The sequence below is a fragment of the Ochotona princeps genome, chromosome 9, assembly GCF_030435755.1.
Source record: "Ochotona princeps isolate mOchPri1 chromosome 9, mOchPri1.hap1, whole genome shotgun sequence".
NCBI classification, from domain to species: domain Eukaryota; kingdom Metazoa; phylum Chordata; class Mammalia; order Lagomorpha; family Ochotonidae; genus Ochotona; species Ochotona princeps.
Genome location: NC_080840.1, coordinates 36812938 through 36839233, shown reverse-complemented (window position 1 = coordinate 36839233; position 26296 = coordinate 36812938). Strand labels below are relative to the sequence as shown.

At 43.6% G+C, this 26296-nt stretch overlaps 1 protein-coding gene and 1 pseudogene across 1 annotated transcript in view; one reads left to right on the top strand and one right to left on the bottom strand.

Annotated features, from left to right (window-relative positions):
* Positions 1–12002: 12002 nt before the first annotated feature.
* On the bottom strand, positions 12003–13584 carry LOC101516570 (elongation factor 1-alpha 1-like; annotated as a pseudogene).
* Positions 13585–25778: 12194 nt separating this feature from the next.
* PLEKHF2 (pleckstrin homology and FYVE domain containing 2) overlaps positions 25779–26296 on the top strand; it is a 19319-nt gene continuing 18801 nt past the window's right edge. The window contains exon 1 of the mRNA XM_058668600.1: positions 25779–25905. The gene's annotated coding sequence lies outside the window, so the exon portion shown is untranslated. The remainder of the gene's footprint in view (positions 25906–26296) is intronic.

Here is a 26296-nt window from a genome sequence, read left to right as displayed (position 1 = left end):
TCAATTCCTGCCTTAGCTCACTCTGTAAGGAATAAATGAGCAATCATAAAACGTCCCTGAACTGAGGATATCCGTATGAATTAGCTTTCAAAATAGTTTCCTTCTCAGGATATGATCTGAATGTGGGGGAAAAAAATCAAAAGAACAATAGTAAGTGGACAAAACAAATCATGAAACTTGAGGGAGTTCTGCTACACAGAGATTGTGATAGAGCTGGATCGGCTATTTTTTTCCCTCTGAAATAAAAGGAAAACCTCATTGATAGTAAGAAGGAAATGATCTGATTTGCTGAGATGTTTGGTTCAGAGAACTGTATCATGCAGTGTCCGATCCAAGGCTGCCCCTGACCTCTCGCACAGATGTCTGCGCATACCACATTACTGATTTTCTAAAGGCTTTAGTGTTACCTTCTATGTTTTGTATATGCTAAACCAGCCACTCCTGGAACAATAAGGATTTAGACTGGACATCCTTAGAGGTCATATTAATTCAGAAGGGGTTGGCCAAATGACATAACTTGCAATTTAATATATACCCAGAAACTTTTCCTTGAAAAGATTCTGACTTAAAATACTGGTATTGCTGCAAAGTAGTACATCGTTTTCTATATTTGTAGGTATTTCCTGTTTAACTTTCACATACTCTGTGTTGTAGGTGTGACTGTTGCTTTGTTTATTTTTGTTGTCAGACAAACCAAAGCTCAGTGCTCTCAAGTTCTTTTGCTTTCTTCCCTCCCCACCCTCCTAGCTCCAAGGTCACTGTGAAAAGCAGGAATACAGAGTTGGCTGACTCCCAGCTTAATGTTCCATACCTTGGGTTAAGCCGGATCCCCAGGCACTTTCCATTTACCTACTCACTCACTCTGAGTCAGATAAATATGTTTGAACCAGATTAAAACCAAGTGCTTAATACACTTATAAGAAGGATTTCATATACTGTAATTGCATTCCTGTCCCTCATGTTCTTAACAGGCAAGAGAAACCTTTCTTAAAACACCCCTTTCTGGTGACTTGGATGGTTTTCTTTGCATTGATAATAACATCTGGCAGTACCAAAAGTTCCCAAGTGGGTCAAAGAATACCCACATGTTGCCCTTGTATGGTTTTGCCCATAATTTGAACTGTCTGATCAGATTTGGGCTATGGAATGTCACAAATCCAGTAGTGGAAACTTAGATTTGGAAGGGACTTTGTAAGTCATTTTAGTTGAATTCTCATCCAGTTCCACAATCCCTTCTTTGGCATCCATGACCTGGGCTATCATCCATCATCTCCCAACATCTCCAGGAAAGGATGCTCGAGCCTGGAACACAGAAGTTCCTTCCACTTCTAAACCCCTCATCTTCAGGAATTTCTGTCTCGCACCAACACCGTGAACGGACAGCTTCTTTCTCCATAGCTTTATTGTCCATTGGCCCTAGTTTGATCATCATATGACAAACTATACTACAGTCATGCAATTCAAATAGACCGTAACATTCAGATTCTTCTCTCATGTGATGCATGTGTGCACAATTCTTGTACTGTCTCCAACGAGGAAAATTCTTCCCGGATAAATATTTCTTATTCCTTAACTGTTCATTCTCCTTTCATGGTTTATGGAATCAGAGTGTTTTAATTTTCTGGCAGTGCTAAATCCAATTGAGCATGGCTCAAGTAAATAAAAAGCATAATTGTTTCTCAGTAGCCAGCAGGAAGTGGTTCCAGGACCCTCACGGATACCAAACTCTGAAGATGCTCAAGTTCCTTCCGTAAAGCAGTGTAGTCTTTGTGTATGACTCACATGCATCCTGTCATGTACTTTAAAACATCACTGGGTTGCTTAAAATACAAAATGCAATGTAAAGTTACAGATACAGGGGTTAGCTTGTATTGCTTAAGAAATAATGAGTAGCGGTTACCAGAGCATGAAGAATAGAGAGAATGAGAGTTACTTTTAATGGGCAGAGTTTCAGTATGGGGTGATGACAAAGTTCTAAAGACGGATAGTGGTGATAGTTGCACAACAGTGTCAGTGTATTTAGGACCATGCAACTGTACACTTAAAAACTGTTAAAATGGTAAGTTTCATATCTGTGTTTCCACAATGAAAATATATAGATGAGTAGAATAAATCTAGCAATTTTTAAATTATTGAATTTAAATGGAGGGTATACAAGTGTTAATCAAGGTAGTATCATTAATGTTTTTTAGAAGCAATTTTTAACATATCCAGTGTTTTTTCAGCCCCCAAATATTCCAGGATAAGAAACACTACAGACTAACCCTCCCCCAAAGCCTCTTACTCACTTGTTTAAAATGTCCCTCCAAAGTTATTCACAAACTTATTGTGAATAAGTTGGATCATAAAAGACAATATCCATTGGTCCGATATAACATACAGGCATGATGTTTTATACTTTTTTCAAATCCACAAAATAAATTATTACAATTAGAATAAAAATTGTACAAGATCTCCATTGTTTACAGAGCAACAGGAAAACCTCTCTGCAGAGGGGATAAGGGCATCACAGTGTGAGCCAAACTTCTCTCTTAACCCCTTTTGCTTCTTCCCAAGGAGGTTGTGAGAGCATGTGGAAATCACTGTACCCTTGTTCTTTCTTTCTTTTTTTTTTTTTTAAGATCTACTCATTTTTATTCGAAAGGTAGATTCACAGTGAGAAAAGAGAGAGACAGAGATCTTCCATCTGCTGGTTCACTCCCCAAATGGCTGCAACACCTTAGCTGAGTTGATCTGAAGCCAGGAGCCAGGAAGCTCTTCTGGGTCTCCCATGTGGGTGCAGGGTTCCAAGACTTTGGGCTGTCCTCTGCTGCTTTCCCAGGCCACAGGCAGGGAGCTGGATGGAAAGTGGAGCAGCCAGGACTTGAACTGCACCCATATGAGATGCCAGTAATGGCCCCAAGTCACTATACTCTTTAAAGAATGTGTTACATTTAGTGACACAGTATTGAAACAGCTTGTTCACAGAAAATTTTATTATATGCATAGATAGCTGGATAGCTACATGAGGAATCCATATGTCTTTTTGTACATTTTTTAAAAGGATGGGCAAGGGTCTGGCGTGGTAGCCTAGTGGCTACATTCTCACCTTACAAGTGCTGGGATCCCATATGGGCACCATTTCTTGTCCCAGCTGCTCCACTTCTTATCCAACTTCCTGCTTGTGGCCTAGGAAAGTAGAGGAGGATGGTCATAGGCCTTGGGACTCCATGTCCACATGGGAGACCCCAAAGAGGCTCCTGGCTTCAGATCAGCTCAACTCTGGCTATTGTGGCTACTTAGGGTGTGAGCCAGCAGATGTTCTACTTTTTTGTCTGTCTTTCTATATATCTCACTTTCTAATAAACAAGTAAATCTTAAAAATAAAGGGGGGTGGTTAAGAGATGTATGACTGGTTGAATACATTTTTAAAAATTGAGCTTGGGAATTGTCCACTTTAAAATAATCATTTAATTTATTTGAAAAGTAGATAGTCACACAGAGACAGACAAATCTCTGCTGACTTGCTTCTTAAATGCCTGCAAGAGCCAAAGCTGGGATCCTGGACCTGTCTCCCACGTTGGTGGAAGGGACTCAGGTCTTTGAGTCATCATCCTCCCAGCTTGCTTGTTAGCAGGAAGCTGGATTGGAAGTGGAGCAGAGTCTAGAACTCAGACACTTCAGTTGGGCACTCAGAAATCCCAAACAGTGTCCTAACTGCTATGCCAATTACCTACTTCTCATATTTAGAAAAATCATCAACTAAAATTTATTAGCAAAAGCAAAAAGCCAGAATGCAGTATTTGAGGAAGAAATTACTAGGAGAAAACTGTGAGCACAGAAAAATTATACCCATTAACAGCCAACTCCCTAAAAGAGTAACAGGCTCTGCTTTTTCTGTCCCTAAGCTTATGTACGAATCTTCATGAATCTTGACTCTGTAAGTTGAAATATTATAAATGGACATAATATCTACACTTAAGTGGTTAGGGACAGGCCAAAGCCAAGGAGTACTGTTGAGATTTGGGTCCTTGATGTGATGGAAGCCTAAATCTGAGTCAGTTTAGCCCAGGGGCCTAGGTATTCAAAGATGATAGATAGAGGAATAATGAAGGAGATACTGACCAACAACTTCATATTACTTGGAAGTCTAGCCAAATGCTCATTTTAAAAAATTAGCAAAAACACTCATCTATATTATCTTGGATAAAACACTTTCATTTCACCAATCTGAGTTTCAGTTTCCTCATCAGTAAAGGAAGGAGGGGGCTGATCTTACTGGAAGACAAAACCCTTTCTTACATGGAACACCCAGAATCTTTCAGGATTCCACGTTGGAGTCACAGACCAGAGTGAATATATTTAACTCTACAGCCGTGATCTCATGAACATCTTGCCTAATCAGCAAACCTTACACCAGAAAAGGCAGGCTTCAATTTCCTCTTTTTTTTTTTTTAAGATTTATTTATTTTTATTTGAAAGGCAGATTTATAGAGCAGAGACAGAGAGAGATTTTCCATCTGTTGATTCACTCCCCAGCTGGAATGGCTGGAGTCAGGACCTTCTTGTGAGTCTCCCATGCAGATCTTGGAGGCATCCTCTGCTGCCTTCCCACGCCACAAGCAGGGAATGGATGAGAACTAGAGCAGCTGGGATACAAACTGGCACCCTTATGGGATGCTGGGACTTGTAGATAGAGGACTAGTCTGTTGAGCCACAACTCTAGCCCAAGGCTTCAACTTTCTTCCCAGCAACCAGCACAATACCTTTGTGGGAACCAGAGCTGAAATGTAGGAGGTTAAAGCTGCTGCCTGCATTCTATATGGCTCTGGGTTAGGTCCTGGCTGCTTCACTTCCAATCCAACTCTCTGTTAATGATCGGGAAAGCAACAGAGGATGGTCCAAGTGCTTGGGCCCCTGCTACCCACGTGGGGGACAAGGATGATGCTCCTGGCTTCAGCCTGGTCAAGCACTGGCTGTTTTGGTTATTTGGGGGAATGAACCAGTGGATGGAGATGGAAGACCTTCCTCTCTTTCTGTTTCTCCCTCTTTCTCTGTAACTCTGTGTTTAAATAAATAAGTAAATCTTTTTTAAAAATTTAAAAAGATGCCTTTGTGGTAGTTTGTCTCCTGGAGCCATAGGTTAAGTAATGGGTGACATCCCCAATCAGAGTGTTGATTTAAGTCCCCAGCTATTCTGTGTATTGTCCAGCTCCCTGATAATGCACTGGAAAAGCAGCAGAATATGGTCCAAGTACTCGGGCCCCTGCGTCCACGTGGGAAATTGGGATGGAGTTCCTTGGCTCCTTGCTTTGATCTAACATGTCCACCACCCTGTGGTAGCTGTGGAGGCCACTGTGGGGAGTGAGCCAGCACATGGGAAATCTCTGTCTTTCCTTCTCTGTCTTTGTCACTCAGCCTCTCAAGTAAATAAATGAATAAATCTTACCAGAGAGAGAGAGAGATGCCTTTGTGGAGCTCTGTATCATCCACTGATCCATGAAGTGTAGTTCATGGGAGCATCTGACTTAAGAAGCCAGATGGGCCAGGGAAGTGATGCTCTGTGTTGAGCACATTCCAGTAAAAATAGAAATCACTAACACACAATGGGTGCTTGCTATGTCCTAAACACTGCTAACCCATGCTTTCTGTATTCTTGGAAACAACTGGAGAGTACAATTGTTAGCCTGATAGTGCCAGTGCAGAAACTGAAACCAAGAGCACTTAAGTCATTGATCCAAAACAACAGACAGTAAGCGTAGTAAGGCTGAGGTTTGAGTCCAAATAGAATCTGAGTCCAGAGTGCATGCACTGGCTCTCTATACTACTCAGTATCCTCTGAACTGTGTAGTTTGCTGTTGTGGATAACTACTTATCAAAACCCTGTTGCGGGCCTGGCAGCGTGGCCTAGCGGCTAAAGTCCTCGCCTTGAACGCCCTGGGATCCCATATGGGCGCCGGTTCTAATCCCGGCAGCTCCACTTCCCATCCAGCTCCCTGCTTGTGGCCTGGGAAAGCAGTTGAGGACGGCCCAAAGCTTTGGGACCCTGCACTCGTGTGGGAGACCCGGAAGAGGTTTCTGGTTCCCGGCATCGGATCGGCGCACACCGACCCATTGCGGCTCACTTGGGGAGAGAAACATCGGACGGAAGATCTTCCCCTCTGTCTCTTCTCCTCTGTGTATATCTGGCTGTAATAAAAATGAATAAATCTTTAAAAAAAAAAAAACCCTGTTGCTCTTCCTGTCTCTTAAAGAACACGTTGGCCTCCCCACCCCCACTAGTGTGTCACTGGATAGTAAGTATCCTTCCTAGATCCCCACATTCAGCACTAAAATTTTTGTTTCTCTGGAAAATTTCAGGCTGAAAACAGTTTTTCTTTTGCTGATTGGTATATACTTGTACGATCTTTGAACAATGCAATTCTAGATAGGAATTAGTAGCCCATCTCTCTGATTCCCTACTTGGGAGATAAAGCCTGGTGGCTGGCTCGGCTTGGTTAACCTGAGAAGCCCAGCCAGGAAGCGAAGGTTGTCCTGGGTGATGAGGGGCAGTCTGTGAATGCAGGTATTACATCCTGACAGGTGGTCTGAGGAAGGGACGGGGAGGAATGAGATCAGAAAATCAGTGATGCCAGGAGCAGGAAGAGGCATGCCAAAAAGAGTTGTCAGAGGTGTTCTGGGTAATTGTGAACAACTCCATACAGGATCAGAGAAGGGAAGCCATTGCCAAAACAGACATGTTTAAATAAACGTCATAAACATGAGAGGAAACTTGAAACTCCATTCAGACCTTCACATAGCCTTTGTACACATAGGTAGTCAATCTGAACAACTCTGGGCACTCTTCTTACTTAGCATTAAAAAAGCTTCTCCAGCAATCAGCAAGACTCATGTGGCTGGGTTTGTGGTATACTTTTATAGCATTCCTTCCCATCATCGCTTAGCCATTTCCTTATTCTTGAGTTGGTTTCTGTTGCTTTCTCTTCTAAGTTGTGCTTTAGTAAGGTGTTGGGCAAACACGCTTGAGGAAGCAGCGTTTCACCGACATACATACACCTGCCAACTCGTTATAGGCATCAGAATCTTGGCCACAGTGGTCCTTCAGGATCCACCCTGTCCAGCTGTCCACCTGTCCATGTAAGTTAAGAGATCCCAGGGGCCCGGCAGCGTGGCCTAGCGGCTTAAGTCCTCACCTTGAACGCCCCGGGATCCCATATGGGCACCGGTTCTAATCCCGGCAGCTCCACTTCCCATCCAGCTCCCTGCTTGTGGCCTGGGAAAGCAGTCCAGGACGGCCCAAATTGGGACCCTGCACCCGCACGCGGGAGACCCGGATCGGCACAGCACCGGCCCGTTGCGGCTCACTTGGGGAGTGAATCATCGGATGGAAGATCTTCCTCTCTGTCTCTCCTCCTCTCTGTACATCCGACTTTCCAATAATAATAAAAAAATCTTTAAAAAAAAAAAAAAGACTTGATCCCAGAACTCAGGGATTCATAAAAATTTTAAAGAATTAAGAAAGACCAAGCCCAGACTGTAAAGAAGAAAATGCTTATTATTTACTTGTTATCCTACAGATGTCCATAGGTTCAAAAATACTGTTTATGGTGTTCCCATGTCAACATTCAAATCTTCTAGCCATAGCTGAGCCTTTTGTCCTTGCTGTTGACCTACATTAATGATCTGGATTCTGCTCATTTTATTTCCTTGTTTAAAAGTCTCCATGAGTACAATTACCCTCAGAATGAAACCGAAGGGACCCAGCATGATGGTTCAGTGACTAAAATCCTTGCTTTGCATGCCCTGGGGTCCCACCTGGGTTTGATTCATGTCCTGGCTGCTCCACTTCCCATCCAGCTCCCTACTTTTGTCCTGGAAAAGCAGTGGAGGATGGCCCAAAATCTTGGGACCCTGTACCCATGTAGGAGACTCGGAAGAAACTCCTGGCTCCTGGCTTTGGATCAGCTTAGCTCTAGCCATTGTGGCCACTTGGGGAGTGAACCCATGGATGGAGGAGCTTTCTCTGTCTTTCTCTCTGTAAATCTACTTCCCAATAAAAAATAAATAAGTCTAAAAGAAAAAAGAATGAGACCCAAGTTTCTAACTGTGCTGGAAAGAAAAATAATCCTTCAAGGACATCCACTTTCCATTATCATAAACCTGGCAATGTAATATTCCATGATAAAAAGGGGCTTCATAGGCCCAGCACAATGACTCAATTGGCTAGTACTCCTCTTGCAAGAACTAGGGTCCCATGTTGGTGCTGTTTGTATCCCAGCTGCTCTAGTTTCCATTTCTGCTTGTGGCCTGGGAAAGTAGTAGCGGATGGTCCAAAGCCTTGGGACCCTGCGCCTGAGTTGGAGAGCCAGAGGAGGCTCCTGGCTTCAGATTGGCTTAGCTCTAGTCTTTACAGCCATTTGGAAAGTGAAACATCAGATGGAAGATCTTTCTTTCAGTCCCCCCTGCTCTCAGGAAAACTGCCTTTCCAATAAAAATAAATATTTTTAAAAAGGGGATGACTGTGTCTTTGCAAATGTTATTATGGATTAAAAGACTTTTAAGTTAAGGATGAAAGCCAAGGAAATTTTCCCTGGCTTATCTGGGTGATCCAGTGTAACCACATGGGTCATTGTAAGATGGTAGGAAGCAATCAGAGACAGAGAAGGGTGATGTGATGATAGGAGAGGGTGGAATGCTAGGAGGCCAGGAGCCAGGGAATGCCAGTGGCTTCTAGAAGCTGGAGAAGACAAGGAAATAGATTCTGTACTGGAGCCTGGGAAGCTGAATGGCGCTAAGGGACATTGCTGGGCAATGCTATGAACCCTATGTTGTATTCTTCAGTGTCATAAAATGGTCTTCTGAAAATTATCAAGTACAATACAGGCATGTGCTAACCACAATATTGAGTACTCTCTGGGCCCAAAGACTTATAGTTTTGTGTAGAATTGCAGTGGGTTTCATAGGGACCTCCAGAAAGATGAGTCCAAATCTAAACTCTTAGAACCTGTCTGTGAATGTGACCCAATTTGGGAAAATGTTGTAGACATCATGGTGTTAAGGATTTCAAGATTAGCTCAGCCTGGGTTTAGGCTGGGTTTCTAATGACAGGTGTCCTGTTACAGGAAAGGCAGATGGAGATTTGAGGTCTGGAGACACACAGAAAGTGTAGTTATGAGACTGGAGTGATGCTGCTACAAGCTGAAGAACTCCTTGAGTCAATGGAACTGAAAAAAGCAAGGAAAGATGCTTTCAGAGAATCTTCAGAGAACAACATTTCTGTTATCTTTAAGCTCCTCAATGCGTGGCAGCCGCCAGCAGCTAAGACCAATCATCTGCCCTGCACTGCTGTATTATGCCAAACCATTTAAGATCCCATTAGCCTACCATGCTGATGACAAAAGGCACTTTGCCATCCTGTTCCTTGCCATCCCTCCATGCTTTTGCCTGTCAGTCCTCTCCCTGACTATGCTTCCAAAGCCTATTAGTCTGTTATGATTTTGCTATTAGCACACACACGCACAAACAGCATTAAATGAAAAATGGTGGATAGCAATGGGGATGGCATCATTGTTGACCAATCCAAATGGGCACCATCTACATGGAGGGAGCCAAGTCTAGGAGGAGCCCTGCCATTCCAGGCACTGTCCCTGGAGATGCTTGATGCTAGCAGCCAGACACTGGCAAGACTCCTCAGGCCCAATTCTTAGCGTGTACAAGGGTCTGTGCTAACTAGATCAACTCTGCAAAACTCACCACAACCTGTGGGAGATGAGCTTAACAGCAAGCTTGACGATGCAAGCAAATAGCAGAGTCAGGGCTGGGAACGTGGTGGCCCTGCCATGTGTTCTGTGTACTGCTGTGGGCATGTAAGGAACTGCTTAGAGAGCATCACAGAGGAGGGAATATTTAGGAAAAGCGGCCATCCTGGCTGTGGGCCATGAGAAAAGAAAATTGTAGATTTCAGGAAAAAAATTGGTGTCAGGAGAATGCTACTTGGCTCTGTCATTCTTTCCCCATGGGAAGTGTAGGCCTGAAGAGGTGACAGGGAAGCCCCATGAACCATAAAGCGAGTAGGCAAGGAGTGGGATTGCTGACTCCCCCCAGCCCCACAGACAGGTGGACTTCCAGGTCAGGAAACAAAACAGCACAGAATCCGGGGACTTCCAAGGGGTTGGGAATGGTGGCCAGCAGCTGGTGAGATTTCTTGAATCTCAGGGCCATATTGACTGTTCTTTCCCTGTCTGCTTCCCTGAAGCCGTCTATGACACAAAAATTTTTCTGCAGCCTTGGAGGGGAGCAGCTGAACCAGAGAAAAACAAATGGGTGGGGTTGGCTTTCAGACGGAAGCGCCTGAGGCTTGCACAATAGAAGAAAGGAGAAGCAGGGAGTCATCCTCTATTGGCCTCAGTCAGAAGCCTGGCCTCCAGTGGCTCTCCGACAGGTAGAAGACCAGGTGAGGGGACCTGTGGCTGCAGGAGTTCACCAGTAGAGGACTTCCTTGCTTTTCCTCCTATCTGCCCACAGCTGTGTTCGCTCGAAGTCAGTGGCATTTGTCAGTACTTTGTATGTAGGTGTGCTTTACAGAAACTCTTAAAGAACTCTGGTTCCCAATGATTCATTATTCTATTACATTAGTTGGTTGTTGGCAGATCTGCCACACCATATACCATATATATGCCACACTATTTCAGTGACTGTACTTATGAGTCATCCTGCCAACTTTCTCTATGTATTCTCTACCTCTGGTCTATAATCTTCATTCTTTCATTTGGTGTACACAGGTGATAATTATGCTCTTTCCTCCTTCAATTTTTCCCCACTCTGAGATCAAAATAGCAGCAACCACAACAAAAGACAGATATGGTTTTCTTTCATATACCCATGGAGACTTAGTTCTTGGATCTGAAATGAAAAGGAGCTAAAACTGTGCTCTTCTAAGAGGTGCAATAAACAAAAGTGGTATTGAGACAGCCTTGCATTCAGTCTTGTGCCCATCTTGCCAAGTTTCCAAGTGTTCAAACATTCTCTTTAAACTCAATGAATCCATCACTGCTGCTAAACTCTGCAAAGTTTCTCTAGGATACCTCATTATTTGTCAGCTCCCAGCATGGTGCAAGTGTCCTCTTTAAGAAGGAGAGAGAAAAAAATGAGAGGGACCCATGAAAAGATGGACTTAACTGTGATTGAGAGACTACAAACTACATGGTTCATTTATAGCACTACTTCTGGAAGGTCTCCCTTGGCAATTTTTAAACATTACAACACATTCTTTGGAGATTTCTCTAGCTGTTCAAATGCGGTGAGAAGATGAGAGAATTATGATGACAAAGTATATGTGCTGCCGAGGCGAGCACTATGATGACAGAGTCAAGAAGAGGCTTGCTCCTTTCATTGAAGACTGTGTCTGCTTTTGTCCTCTTTTCATTGTCTTTGGAATCCTCCCTGGCTGACTCTGTCACATTGGTTGGGGCTGTGCTGTGTTCATTCGGAAGACCACACACTTCCCCATTCACATGGCCAAATCAGGAAGTTAGCAGCAAAACCCTGACTTCTCTGGAACTTTTCTATCCAGATGCTTCAGAGATGAGCTAGTAGGCCCCAAACTGAGGGACCCATGCCAAGGCTCCTTCCCAGCTGTGCACCCTACCTGACTGCTCAGCAGAGTTTGAAAGAATCCTAGACCTCAGAGTATATGGGAGTGGCCCATTTGTCTGGACAGATCTCTACAGATTACAGCTGTCTGTAAGTCCCTGCTTCAGAAATGGCACTTGGAAACAGCTGGAAATCAGGAATGTTCTCAAAATTTTAAATGTTTTCTAGATGCTGAAGGAGGCAAAATTATTCTTCTGCTACTATAAAAGAGCTCAGATCATGCTTTTTGTTTTCTTATTAAACTGTGTTTTAATTGAATCTCAAAATTCTGTGACAGATTTTTGGTCAAGTTGTTTCCATTAAAAAGTATTGGTTTTGAAAACCAATAACTTAAAACTGCCAAACAAAGAACCAAATAGTCCACAAAACTTTTTCCTTTCCTTCTGAAGGTTTGAACAATGCATTGTTACCATTAACCAGTCTTTTACTATTAAACTTAAATGACCAATTGAGACAAACAGTTCTGAGACCATTCTTCCACCACTGATTAAGACTGGGGTGACAGGTGTTAGGGATAATATTTATTTAGCCTTCTGAGCTTTCTGGACAGACTTGGTGACCTTGCCGGCTCCAGCAGACTTCTTGTCCACAGATTTGATGACACAACGGTAACTGTCTGCCTCATAACATGGACAGTGAAATGACCCAGAGGAGGATAGTCAGAGAAGCTTTCAACACACATGGGCTTGGCAGGACCCATGTCAACAATGACAGCATCACCAGGTTTCAGGAATTTAGGGCCATCTTCCAGCTTCTTTCCAGAACGACGATCAATCTTTTCCTTTAGCTCAGTGAACTTGCAAGCAATGTGAGCTGTGTGGCAATCTAGCACAGTGACATACCCAGTACTGATTTGTTCTGGATGGTTCAGGATGATCACCTGAGCAGTAAATCCAGCTGCTTCCATTGGTGGGTCATTTTTGCTGTCATCAGCCACATTGCCATGATGAACATCTTTGACTGACATATTCTTGACATTGAAGCCCGTGTTGTCACCAGGAAGAGCTTCACTCAAAGCTTTATGGTGCATTTCAACAGACTTGACTTCAGTTGTGACATTGACAGAAGCAAAGGTCATGACCATGCAAGGTTTCTGAATACCAGTCTCCCACTCGGCCCACAGGCACAGTACCAATCCCACCAATCTTGTAGACATCGTGCAGGGGCAGATTCAGAGGCTTGTCAGTTGGTCTAGTTGGTGGGAGGATGCAATCCAGGGCTTCCAGCACTGGCTCCACTGGCATTGCCATCTTGGCAGGTGACTCCATCCCTTGAACCATGGCATATTAGCATCTGGCTCCAGCATGTTGTCACCATTGCAACCAGAAATTGGCACAAATGCTATTGTGTCAGGGTAGCCAATCTTGTTAATGTAGGTGCTGACTCCCTTAACAATTTCCTTGTACCTCTTCTGGTTGTAGGGTGGTTCAGTGGAATCCATTTTAACACCAACAATTAGTTGCTTCACACCCAGGGTGTAAGCCAGAAGGGCATGCTCACGGGTCTGCCCATTCTTGGAGATACTAGCTTCAAATTCCCCAGCATTAGCAGCAACAATCAGGACAACACAGTCAGCCTGAGATGTGCCAGTAATCATGTTTTTGATGAAGTCTCTGTGTCCTGGGGCATCAATGACAGTAACATAATAATTGCTAGTCTCAAATTTCCACAGGGAGATATCAATGGTGATACCACACTCATGCTCGGCTTTCAGTTTATCTAAGACCCAGGCATACTTGAAGGAACCCAATTCCATTTCAGCAGCCTCCTTCTTGAATTTCTCAATGGTTCTTTTGTTGAAATCACCACATTTGTAGATCAAATGGCCAGTAGTGGTCAACTTGCCTGAATCAATGTGTCCAATGACAACGATGTTGATGTGGGTCTTTTCCTTTCCCATTTTGGCTTTGATTTAGTGGTGGTTTTCATGGCACCTGTGTTCTGGCAGCAAACCTGTTGTGAAAAAGAGATCATGCTTTTTATAGTGACTACACCCCATACATTTGAGGTCCAGTTTGAAGTGGAAGTACAGCATTTTAGAGAACTAAAAGCGACTCAGTGTGGCTGGAGCTTAATGTTGGTACTATGAATTAGGAGTTTTGGGGTTGAAATGAACAGAAAATTCAGTTCCCACTGACTCAGTAAAAGGAAGTCATCTCTCCTAAAATGTCCAGAGGTGTCCAGGTTGGAGGGAGCAAATATGATCATATTTTCTGTTGGGTGTGTTGGAAGAAAATTTAGCTATCCAGAGAGAGGTGGGCTGAGAAGTGATACTAAAGGGTTTTTGTTAAGCAGCCTGATAATCTGCAATTATTGCCCAAGACTCTTCAGGGGTATTTAACATTTTGTTATCTTTTTTATTAATAAAGTTTTTGATATGTGATTATGAAAGTTAGGTGTCTGCATAGGAAGTATATAGGTGACTTCAGCAAATGTTGTGCTTGCTGATTTTTTTTTTTGTTTGTTTATTTGAAAGTCAGTCACACACACAGAGATTGAGAGATAGAGACAGAGAGTACAATCTCTCATTTCCTGGTTTAGTATCAAATGTCTACAGAAGCCAAGGCTAGACCATGCTGAAGTCAGGAGCCAGGAACTCCATTTGACTCTTCCATATCAATGGCAGGGACCCAAGTATTAGGAGCCATCATATGCTGATTCCCAGGTGTACATCAGTAGGAAACTGGAATTGTAAGTCGATAGATCTTAGGTATTTTGACAGGTGACACGGGTGCCACAAAACCCACCTCATGTTCATTGATTTTTGGTGTGATAAAGGACCCAAAATTTCCTAGCTTAATGCAAACAGTTCATTATTGTTTCTTTGGTTGCTGGTGAACTGAACGGGCTTGGCTGGAAGTTTTTGCTAGGGTCTCTCACTCCATTGTTGTTGGTTGTGGGCTGGAGTTGCCTAAGAACTTCTTTGAGCTACTGTCTAAAATTACTCACTCATCTGGATGCAATTAAAGCTAACTAGTTGCTGGGAGTTCTGGAGCTGTTAAACGCCAGGCACCTGTGTAGCCAAGGAGGCATTTGAAAGGTTTTTTAAAATCTGTCCTTCAATGTCTTACCACTTCGCAGCTGCCATATTTGGTTGGTCAAGTCAATTGACAAAAGTAAGTGCAGATTCAAAGGAAGGGGAATCAGACCCCTGCAATTAATGCAGTAGGGAGCATATGATGAAGACTGGGCAAGTATTGAAAATGGCCATTTTTTTAAATGATCTAGCTTATGGTATAAACTTTGCATGAATGAAAAATATGTTTTATATATTAAGGTGTTGAGTTTGTTCAGGTTGCTACCTACCTCAATATTAGCCTAATCTAAACTGATTAATAGAATGGGAAATGTAAATATGGAAAAGACTAATAAAAAACTATGGTTAACTTTTCATATATTCGTGCCCATCCTTTAGTGTGTTTTAATAGAGTTATTATCACACTACATAACAAATTTCTAGTGTTTTTTAAAGCCTTTGACCATAATATAAATATGACCCTTCCCTATCAAGAAGTCTTAATAAAGACTTGTATTTGTTGAATAGTGTTTCATTGTTTCAAAGTATTCAACTGCTCCTAAAGAGATATTGCGTTTTTCCATTTATTTGATGTTACGAATAATACTGTAATAATCTAACAATTATATGTCATTGTCTCCACACCCCCTGGCTAGAAAATCCCACCTGTTTTTCTTCCAAAATATACCTCCTGGTCCATTTCTTTCTCTTTCCAAAGCTGTCACTGTGATTTACACATGATACCTCATTTAAGATATTGCATTGACTTGTTGAGAAATTGTCCGTCTTCTTTGCCTCCCATTCTAAGGTAAAATCTGTTAAAACTGGAAATCAAATAGTATAAGTCACCTGCCTATAGTCCTTCAGTTCAGCCTTTCTGATTCAACATAGACTCCTTGTGGCTTCTGCCTATATCACAGGTCAAGGTGAAGGAGCCCGTCTCTTGGGGTGTTCTTGATCAAGCCACTTGTCCATTTCTCTAGAATCAGTTTCCCAGACCCCCTGCCTGTGTTGGCATCACCAAACTTGGTGACTGAGCTTGAGCTAGGAAGTACAGAAGTATGTCAGTGGGTTTGGGTAGAAGTCAGGGATCAAGATGAATATTGGGGACTGTGTCATACAAAGTTAGAGGAAGATGAGGCAAGGAATAGGATTTGGTGGTTGTAGCTAGAAAATGACTTGTTTACAACCAGTGGCATGTGCGTGATCTATGCTAGGGAGCTAAGAAGACACCCTACCAGGGTTGGGGTTCCCACTGGTGAGTGCGGAGGCTGGAGTGGGGGTTGCATTCTGGTCTGGACATGGCTGCAGTCTCCTTTGGCACAAGTGTGAACTAGGACTGAACGCACCAGGCTGGGCTAGACTCCAGCACCATCTGGTGCTCTGGAGGACCAGGGTGGTATAGGATGGACTAGGTTAAGTCTCTGCCTCTACTGAACCATATGTGAGTGATGTCTGGATATGGACAAGCCTTGGCTGGGCTGAAACATTCAACAGTTAGAACCAGATTGGGCTGAACTCCAGCAAGGAAAGGCCACTCACTGTTCCTGCCAGGACAGGAGGTAGACTAAGTAGGGCTGGCTCATGGACCCACTGGTATGCGCAAGATCTGGCAATCGGAGAGGTTCTGATGGAGGAGCCTGGGAAACTCCTCTGGCAGGACACAGACCCTGCAGGTGAGTGCAAGAACCATGATAGGGAGCAGCCCAGATTAGGCCAGGGAAAGGTACCCACTGGCATACATTTGGCATAGGTAGAGGACAGACCAGGTTGAACCAGTTCACATCACCCCACTGGCGAATCTGAGCACCAGAACAGAGTGTGGGTCGGGTCAGGTATGGTTACAATACACACCAGTACACATTACGGCTGGGATTGGATACCTGCTGAGCTGGGCTAGGCTATAACCCTGACCAGTGTCAGCTGGAATTGGGGGTGGGCCAGGCTGGGTCAGGCTACAACACCCACTGGCAAATGCCAAGGGGAGGTGGGCCGTACCAGACTGGGCCGCAGCGCCCAACCAGCACATGTGAGAACCTTGAGGGAGGCAGCTAAGCTGGCAGGGGGACTTGGAGGGCTCCCCTGCTAGACAGCCACTCCCACTGGAGAGCATGAGCTAGGATGGGGGCAGATCAGACCAGGCAGGGCTACAACACCTATGGGCCTCATGTGAGCTAGATCAGGAAAAAGTCAAGCTGGGCTGATTGCTCCTACCAGTGCAAGCATAAATTAGAGTGGGTGAGGGTTGTTTGAGCTTTGCTGCAGCATTAACTGGCAGAGGCTGGCACTGGGGGCTAATTCTGTCAAGCTAAACCACAGAACCACCTGGAGAGTGCATATTCCAGGAGTGGGAGTGGCCTAGCAGGGAAATAGTGGGTGCCTCCCTCTTGGGTTACAACTCCCACTGGAGAGCATGAAAACCAGGACTGGGGCAGGGGTGGCTAAACAGAACAGCACCCGCCAATATGTGTGTAGGCTGGATAATAGGGCAGGTTGGGTTGCACTAGGCTTCAATGCCCATTGACATGTATGAGAGCTGAATGGGATGTGGGACAGACTGAACAAGTCTGCGGTACATAGTAACAAGCATGGGAACCCAGGGTAGGGGGCAGGCCTGGTGGGGGGGGGCAGTCTCCCTGACTAGGCTGCAGCTCCCACTGGTTTGCGTGAGGGCCAAGTATGAAGTGGGCAGGATCAGGCTGGACTGCAGCACACATTGGTTCGCATGGAAGACAGGGCTGGAAACAGAACTGACCCAGCAATTGCAACCACCAGCATGTGCATAAGCTGATTGGGGCGATGGACAGTGCCAGACCCTGTACTGGCAAGCTCACACAAGAATCAGGTCTGGGATCACCTCAAATGAAGTTTCTTTGGGGATCCCTCCAATTGAACTGCTGATCTCAGAACCCCAACCACGAAGAGGCTATGTCAGCCAGTAGATTCTGAATAGATTTCATCGCGATTAGAACAACAAGATTGGCAGCAATTCAGAACTGTTGGACTACCAAAATTGCTTAAGCAGGACCCTCGGAGCATGCCCCACATGAGGGACCTGGGATGGGTGGGAGGCTGGGTGGGACTTTTCCCTTTATCTCTTCCCTTACCCCAGACACAGAAAAAAAAATAATATTAATGTGGAAACAATGGTTTTATCCACTTTCCTGTATCCCTTGACCCCTTGTGCCCTAATCAACTATGTAAAGATTACCAAAATAAAATAATTTAAATTTTAAAAATGGCTTGTTTAAATATCACTTGTCCACTTGTGAACAACTCTGTGTGTTCTTAGTTTAAAGCCTATCAACAGTGTAGTAAGCTAATTCTCTGACTTGCAACACCAGCATCCCATGTGGGTGCTTGTTTGAGTACCAAATGCTTCATTTCTGATCCACCTCTTGCTGGTGACCTGGGAAGGCAGCAGAGAATGATCCAAAGCTTTGGGCCCCTACATCCATGTGGAACACCTGGACGAAGCTCCTAGCCCCTGGCTTTGGATCAGCTCAGCTCTAGTCATTGAGGCCGTTTGGGAAGTGAATCAGGGGATGGAGGATATCTGTCTCTCTGTCTTTCTCTTCTTTCTCTCTCTAACTATGACTTTCAAGGAAAATAAAAAAGAAAAAAGTTTATCAAGAGGGGCAGAAATATGTAGGGATGACCTTTCCAAGAACTGAACATGCAAATTAAACATGGTAAGGCTTAATATATTATTTCCTACCTTTTTGCATAAGTGGTAAAAAGGCATTTTATTAATAATTTCAACTGCAATGGCATATATGACCCAAGTGTTACAGCATACCTAGTGTGTATTGAGCACTGTATGTCAGGTGCTATATTAAATGCTTTACTGACATTGTTCCTAGGGGGAACAAATCTTTTTTCCCATTTGCAAATTTCAGAAACAAGGATATAGAAGTGAACAGAAGTTAAAGCACTTACACAGGACCATTCTCAGACGGCAGAATCCAAGTTGAATCCAAGTCTATCTAGTTCTAAACTGTAAAAATTTTTATTTTCAACATAATTTTATATGCTTAAACCTTTCCACAGGAGTATGAACGACATATTTATGCCAGTGTTTTAGAAAAAAACATATTGCTTCAAAAATAGATTTTCTTGGCAGCATTTGGATTTAAAGTTTCTTTGGAGTTTTATTTAATCTGGCACCAGGTTTGAGACACATAATATGGTGCTCTGACTTTGCAGGTTATATACTTGTTTTCAGCTAGTTTCCTAGGAATTAGGCGTATCCAATAACTGCTCACTGAGGTTCGTGTTTTATTTATTATTGCAGGAATTTATGTTGAGGAATAAGGCATTTGCTGTATAACTTTCCTTGACTGTCAGGAAAGGTAATATGCAAATAATTTAGGAACTTTCTACAGAATAAAGAAGCCATTGTGTCTTCTCGTGTACGAATAATTGGATAGGATTTATGCTGCATTACAGAAATGTACCCAAATTGGGTTGTGTGTATGTGTTTTAAATAAAACAATACATATTTATTGTAGGAAGTTGGTAAAATATAGGGAGGAAAGAAAAAGGATCATATGCAATTCTTCTGGTCAAAGAAAAATATAAAGGAAGATACATTTTTATGCCCTTTTAGAATTTATTTTGGCGTGAGATTTTTAAGCTTCAGATTTATGACAGACAAATAAGAATCCTAGCCTATTTCGTCAGTTTACAATATGATAAATACATGATGTTTCTATTAGATAAAAACAGAAACTTGGGAGCAGTCTTGTGGCACAGTAGGTTAAACGCTGTGGCAGGTAGGCCTGCCTATAATGCTGACATCCATATAGGTGCCAGTTTATGTATGCACTACTTCTGATCTCGCTCCCTGCTAAAGCACTTGGGAAAGTGTATTGGGAATGCAGAGTATGACCCGAATGCTTGGGTCTCTGCACCCATTTGGAGACCCAGAAGTTCCTGGCTTTTGGCTTTCACCTAGCCCAGCTTGTGCCGTTGGCAGCCATCTGGGGAGTTATCTAGTATCTCTTTGTGTCTTGCTCTCTCTCAATCTGTAACTCTGCTTTTCAAATAAATAAAATAAAAATCATAAAAAGAAAAATCCATAATAGATTTATATCCAGTCTGGAAATTCATAAAACTCTTGATGTCTACTAGGATTGTGTTCAAACCTCCAAGATCAACATAAATTTTCATATGAATAAACATCTCTGTTCAAATTTAAAACTCGTTTTATTTTCAGTCTAAGGTGAAATAGCTTGACAGATGGCTAAAAGAACAGCAGTCTGAGAAATACAATTTATACCAAATATTTCAAGGAATGACTTGAAATGCCTGCCAGAAGTCTTCTCAAATAACTCCCCAAGCCTAAATCCCATCAAATTCAATAGCTTTTCCTTTTTGAATAATCTTATTTTTAGGGCAGTTCCGTTCACAACTTGGAGTGGAGAGTAGAGTTCCCAGATAGTCCTCACTCCCACATACACAGTTTTCCCCATGGTGGCCATCCTGCACCAGATTGGGTACAAATGTAGGTTATAACCAACTCACACTTATATGCCAATACTACCCAAAGTCCCCCATGTACATTTTATTTCATTCTTGGTGTTGTACATTATTCAGGTTTTGACAAATGAGTCCATCTTAATAGTATCTCACTAAGTAGTTTTGATGTCCTAAAAAAAACCATATTTTTGTGTCCCACCTGTTCTTCCTTCCCATTCCCTAATACCTGGCAAACACTGGTCTTTCTTTTTAAAGACTTGAGGGACTGTTGATGTGGTGTGTCAGGTTAAGCCTCCACCTGCAGTACTGGCATCTCATATTGCCTCTGGCATCTCAGCTGCTTCACTTCTCATCCTATTCCCTGCTAAGATGCCTGGGATGGCCCAAGGCCTTGGGACACTGTATCCAAGTGGAAGACATGGAGGAAGCTCTTGACTTCCAGTGTCAGACCAGCCTAGCTCTGGCTGTTGCAGTCATTTGGGTGGTGAACCAGCAGATAGAAGATTCTCTCTTCTCTCTCCCTCTCTTCTTTACTTCTTGCTCTGTAAATATACCTTTCAAATAAAAATAAGTAAATTGAAAAAAAAAAACCATTTGAAAGGAAAGTGACAGAGAAAAGGGCCAATGGAGACAAACATCTTCTCTTCATTGATTTACTTCCCAGATGCCCATAACAACCAGAGCTGGACCAGGTCAAACACAGAAGCCCAGAACTCTATTCAGGTCTCTCATTGGGCAACAAGGACTCAACTCGTTGGAAAAACCCTCCTACTTTCTCAAATGAATTAGCAAGGAGCTGGACTGGAGGTAACAGAGTAGCCAGGATAGATACCCTCTGGTAGCTTGAATCAGCACTCTGACACAGAATGCAGATGTTGCAAGTTGTGGCTTTACCCACAGCTCCAGAATGCCTGGTTCTGTGTTAAAAATTTTTAATGGGAGCCTTCTATTTCATTAATTAGCAAACTTTTTAAAATTTTATTCTTTTTATTATTATCATTTTATAACGTTCCATAGGTCCTGGGATTTCCCTTATCCCCTCCCCAATTTCCTCCCCCCCACCAAGTTCCCCTATATCATTACTATAGTATAGTTCTTCATACACATTTGTATGTCCATTATTGCAGGCATGGACAATGGCAGAGAGTCCAGCATGCTACTGTCAAGATATAGTAAACAGTTTCATTCGGAGTCCATCTTTGCATACTGCATTGTATCCTCACATCTGGATATGATAGTCTCCATTACATAGTTACTATACATCCCCTTAAATGAAAAATCCACAAGTTTCCTAATTGTGGCTTTTCATTTAATTAGGAAACTTTTCTAAGTGGTTTTCTGGGAATGAACATTAAGGTTTTCTGATATGATGGCATAGAATTGTATTTCCATGCCCTGATTTAAAGTGAAAGAACAAAAATTAACAAACAAACAACATATTGCAATTCTGCAATTTGAGAATATAGTTATAATTTGAATTTTTCTCTTCATGTAACAAATTTTTTTAATGAATATGGATCTGTTCTTACTTTATGCAGTCCATGATCTATGGTTATATCAAAATGGCACGTAGGTCACAGTGGCCTGAAAAGCCATAAAGATCTCCTATTCAAATGCTGTTATTTCCTCCTAGCCAAGAAGTATCTTCTTTGCAACAAGAATAATAAATTCACTTCCTGTTCACTGTGGCTTTAAAATAAGGGATAAACTACTTTTTTAAATTATGTGGTTGTTAGTCTGGATATATTTTGAAACTGGAAATCATCCTAGCTAATTTGGCACTATTCAGTATAGTTTATTTAGTGCTTTATATATTTCAACTGCTTTGTTAAAAAACAAAGATTTGGGCTCAGCAGTGTGGCCTAGTGGCTGAGGTCCTTGCCTTGATCCCATATGGCCGCTGGTTCTAATCCCGGCAGCTACACTTCCTCTCTATCTCTCCTCCTCTCAGTATATCTGACTTTGTAATAAAAATAAAATAAATCTTTAAAAAAAAAAAAAAACAAAGATTTATTTACTTTAGCTTGAAAGGCAGATTTATAGCAAGAAAAGAGAGACAGAGAGAAAGACCTTCCATCTGCAGGTTCACTCCCCAAATGGGGCTGGAGCTGAGCTGAGCTGAGTTGATTCAAAACCAGGAGCCAGGAGCTAGGAGCCTCCCATGCTAGTGCAGGGTCCCAAGCACTTGGATCATTTTCCACTGCTTTCCCAGACCACAGGCAGGGAGCTGGATGGAAAGCACAGCAGTGGCCAGGAGCCTGGAATCTATCTAGATTTCCCGCATGGTTGGCAGGGCCCCAAGTACTTGGGCCACCTTGCACTGCTTTCCCAGGCACATCAGCACGGAGCCGGAATGGAAGCAGAGTGGTGGGTAGGGACTAGTACTGTTGCTCTAGAGTGAGGTGTGAGCCTTGTAGGCGACCATTTCATCTGTTGTGCCACGGTGACAGCCCTGTTGTTCCATACTCTTGTTCATACTCTTGTTAGAGTAAGGTACCTCAATGGAATCTGCTGGGAAAAGAAAATATGTGTAATAAATGTAGCATCTACAGTGCCTCCAAAGTGAGAGTCACTCTCCCATGAGAATGTTTGACTGCGACCTGTGCAATCACAGGTGACGGTCTGAGGAGTTACTGAAGGTTTCCTGGAGGGAAGTGACATAATCCTGGGTGGCTCCTGTGTGGAGGGGACAGGAAAAGAGATCAGCGAACTCTTTTGAAGGTAGATCCTAGAATATTTTGGAAGCAAAGAGACTAGATGAAACGATTGAGAGGGTGAGAGGGCAGTGACTCAGCAACTTTGTCTGACTGCCATTTTATGGACCAGAGCTTATGGAGGGAGAAGACAAGGAAATCCAGGTATTTGTCAACTCCCCTTCTATGTCCTGATAGAACCAGAAGTTAACTGAAGTCTCTGCTTTTCCAAAATAGGTATCCTCAGAATAGATAGCTGTTATCTTCAAGGACAACGACAGAGTCTTCTTTATCATTCAGGTTTGTAGAGTTGGGTAAATTTAAGCTCACGTTTTACTAATATGTTGAAGCGCCTCTGTGTAATCGGAACTCTGCCAGACCCATTTCAACATTATCTCATTTCCTCCACTCAGCAGTCTACAAGGTCGCTCCTATTTTTATCTTTATTTCCCAGAAGACTTGTGAGGCTCCAACAGATCTTATCGCTTGATTTGAACAGAGTACCAGGGTTACAGGTCCAAGTCAGGAGCGGATCCTACAGCTTTTCAGGGACTTTGAAGCCCTTGTTTGTATCAGTGTGGTCATAGTGCCACCCACGAAAACTCCCTGCCTTGATAGCAATATTTTAAGAATATTAATTTATTTGGGCCCGATGCAATGGCTAAATCCTCACCTTGCAAGTGCCAGGATCCCTTATGGGTGCCGGTTCATGTCTTGGCTGCTCCACTTCCCTTCCAGCTTGCTGCTTGTGACCTGGGAAAATAGTAGATGATGGCCCAAAGCCTTGGGACCCTGCACCCATGTGGGAGTCTTGGACAGCTCTGGCCATTTGGGGAATAAATTCTGATATCTGTGTAAATCTGATCTTTCCAATAAAAACAAATATTTTCTTTTTAGAATTTATTTTTACTGGAAAGGCAGATTTACAAAGAGAAGGAAGGGAGAGGGGATCTTCCATCTGATGGTTCATTCCCCAAGTGGCCACAGTGGCAGAAGCTGAGTCGCTCTGAAGCTAGAAGCCAGGAGCTTATCTAGGTCTCTCATGTGAGTCCAGGGGCCCAGGCACTTGAGTCATCCTCCACTGCTTTCTCAGGCCACAAGCCGGGAGCTGAAATAGGAAGTGGAGCAGTTGGAATACATGCTAGCCATATGATGGCAATATTTTATATCTGCACCATTCAACAGTTGTGTCGCTATTAAACACTTGAAATGTGATGTTTGACCTGGGAACTCATGTTCTCATTGAATTAATCTAATATGTGGTTAGTGTCTACCATATGTATCAGTATTCCAAATAATAATAATAATTTATGTGGGCATCCAGTTATGGATATGTCGGCATGAATGCATTTTACAACTATGTTTCATATCTTTATTTCACATTTTATAGCACCAACTATGTGCTAGGTACATGATTTCCATGTATTTATTTAATATTCATGATTCTGTGAAATAGACACATCTATTGTTTTCATTTTACAGATGAGAAATTTAGATAATATTTGGATGTAGCCAAGGATACAGGTAGTTGGGGCCAAAGCCAAGATCTGAGTGGGGTTAGTCTGGTTTCTATTCACACACTTCACAGCAGGTTGAGTAAGTATTGCCAGAGGGGAAAGAGGCAAGCTTCTTGCTGAAGGCGGTGAGTGACCACAATTTTTGGTGCCTAAGGACTTGGCTAGCATTCCCAATTTCAAAATTCAAAAGAACTTTCGAGTTCACTTACTCCAGACTGTTTTTTTTTTTTTTTTTTTTTTTGGGAACAGATCTTTTAGGCATGTAAGCAAGAGATACAGTAATGAAACGAGAGTTTGGGGGGCATTTGTACAGATCTAGAAATCTATAATGAACAGAAATAAACTGAAATGAACTTATGTTTGATCGTGATCCTATTAACTCTCTCTGGTTAAAAGAGGAAAATGTTAGGCCTGACGTGGTAGCCTACCGGCTGAAGTCCTCACCTTGCAAGCAAGCCCAGGATCCCATATGGGCTTAGGGTCATATCCAGCTGCTCTACTTTCCATCCAGCTCCCTGCTGTGGCTTGGCAAAGCAGTCGAGGACGGCCCAAAGCCTTGGGACCCTGCTCCGGCAGCGTGGGACACCTAGAAGACGCTCCTTTAAGAAAAAAAGAAAATGGCCCCAGTGCGTAGTGGTTAAAGTCCTCTGCTTGAATGCCCCGGGATCCCTATTCTGGTTAAAAGAGGAAAATGTTCAGCCTGGCGTGGTAGCCTACCGGCTGAAGTCCTCACCTTGCAAGCAAGCCCAGGATCCCATATGGGCTTAGGGTCATATCCAGCTGCTCCACTTCCCATCCAGCTACCTGCTTGTGGCCTGGGAAAGTAGTCCAGGACCTGCACCCACATGGGAAACCTGGAAGAAGCTCCTGGCTCCTGGCTTCGGATTGGCTCAGCTTCAGCTGTTGTGGCCACTCTGTCTCTCCTCTGTACATCTGCCTTTCCAATAAAAATAAATAAATCTTTAAAAAAAAGAAAAGGAAAATGTTTTCCATGTTGACCCCCCCCCCTTAGTTACTAGTTTTTAGAACTAGGTTACTATAAGAAGCAGAAAGCCCAGGGCAGGTGGGGGGAAAAAAAAACTAGGTGGAACCCGAAGTTTATTTCCTCTTGGTGATCATCTACCTGCGGCATGGCTGCTGGTGATTCTAATTCAACAACACTTAAAAAAAAAAAATACCTGTGACTAGGTCGATGGAACATATAGAATGTAGCAATACCTAACTGTTACCCACACTCTTGTTTAAATATGGCGTGGCTCTCCCTTCTCCCTGCTACCCTAGAGATCCCGCGCTAACAGGCGCCGCGGAGTAAATGAATGAAGGCACCTGGAACCTTGTATATTCTCCTAACCGTGCGTGAAAACAGGTGCGTGAGGTTCTGTGATGTCAGAGAAGTTTGGGCAAAGACTGAGTTCTAAGGCTGCACTTCCAAGACCCGTGCGGGGAGCCTTGGGGTCTGGGTGTGGCCGTTCCCCTCCGTTTCAAGGGCGAGGATTTTTAGAGAAAGCCCGTGGAAGGCAGGATGGGCAGGCAGGTCCGCCGGGCTAACCGGAACGCGCAAACACAGGTGGGATCTGACGCGCGCAGCACCTGCAGCTCCAAAGCCTTTGTTCTCCAATATCTCTGGGAGGCCTGTTGCGGAGGTGGAGGCAGTAATCTTGCATTCTGAGTCTTCCTTAAGAACATCGCAGACACCTGAGCCAGGAGAGTCAGGTACCAGACCACCAGCGACCCACCGCGGCTCCCAGGCGTTGACCGCCCGCCGCAGCGCGGGAGCAAACTCCCCTTCCTCCCCACGCCAGCCTGACGCCCCGGTGGGTGTGGCCTCCGCCTGAGGCCCCGCCCCCGGAGCGCGTTGCTTGGGCCGGGTGGGGCGGGGCGAGCGAACTGGCGAGAAAGGGCGGCGAGCGAGCGGGGTGGGTGTGCTCGTGCCTGCGCGCTCGTGCCTGGCGTGAACA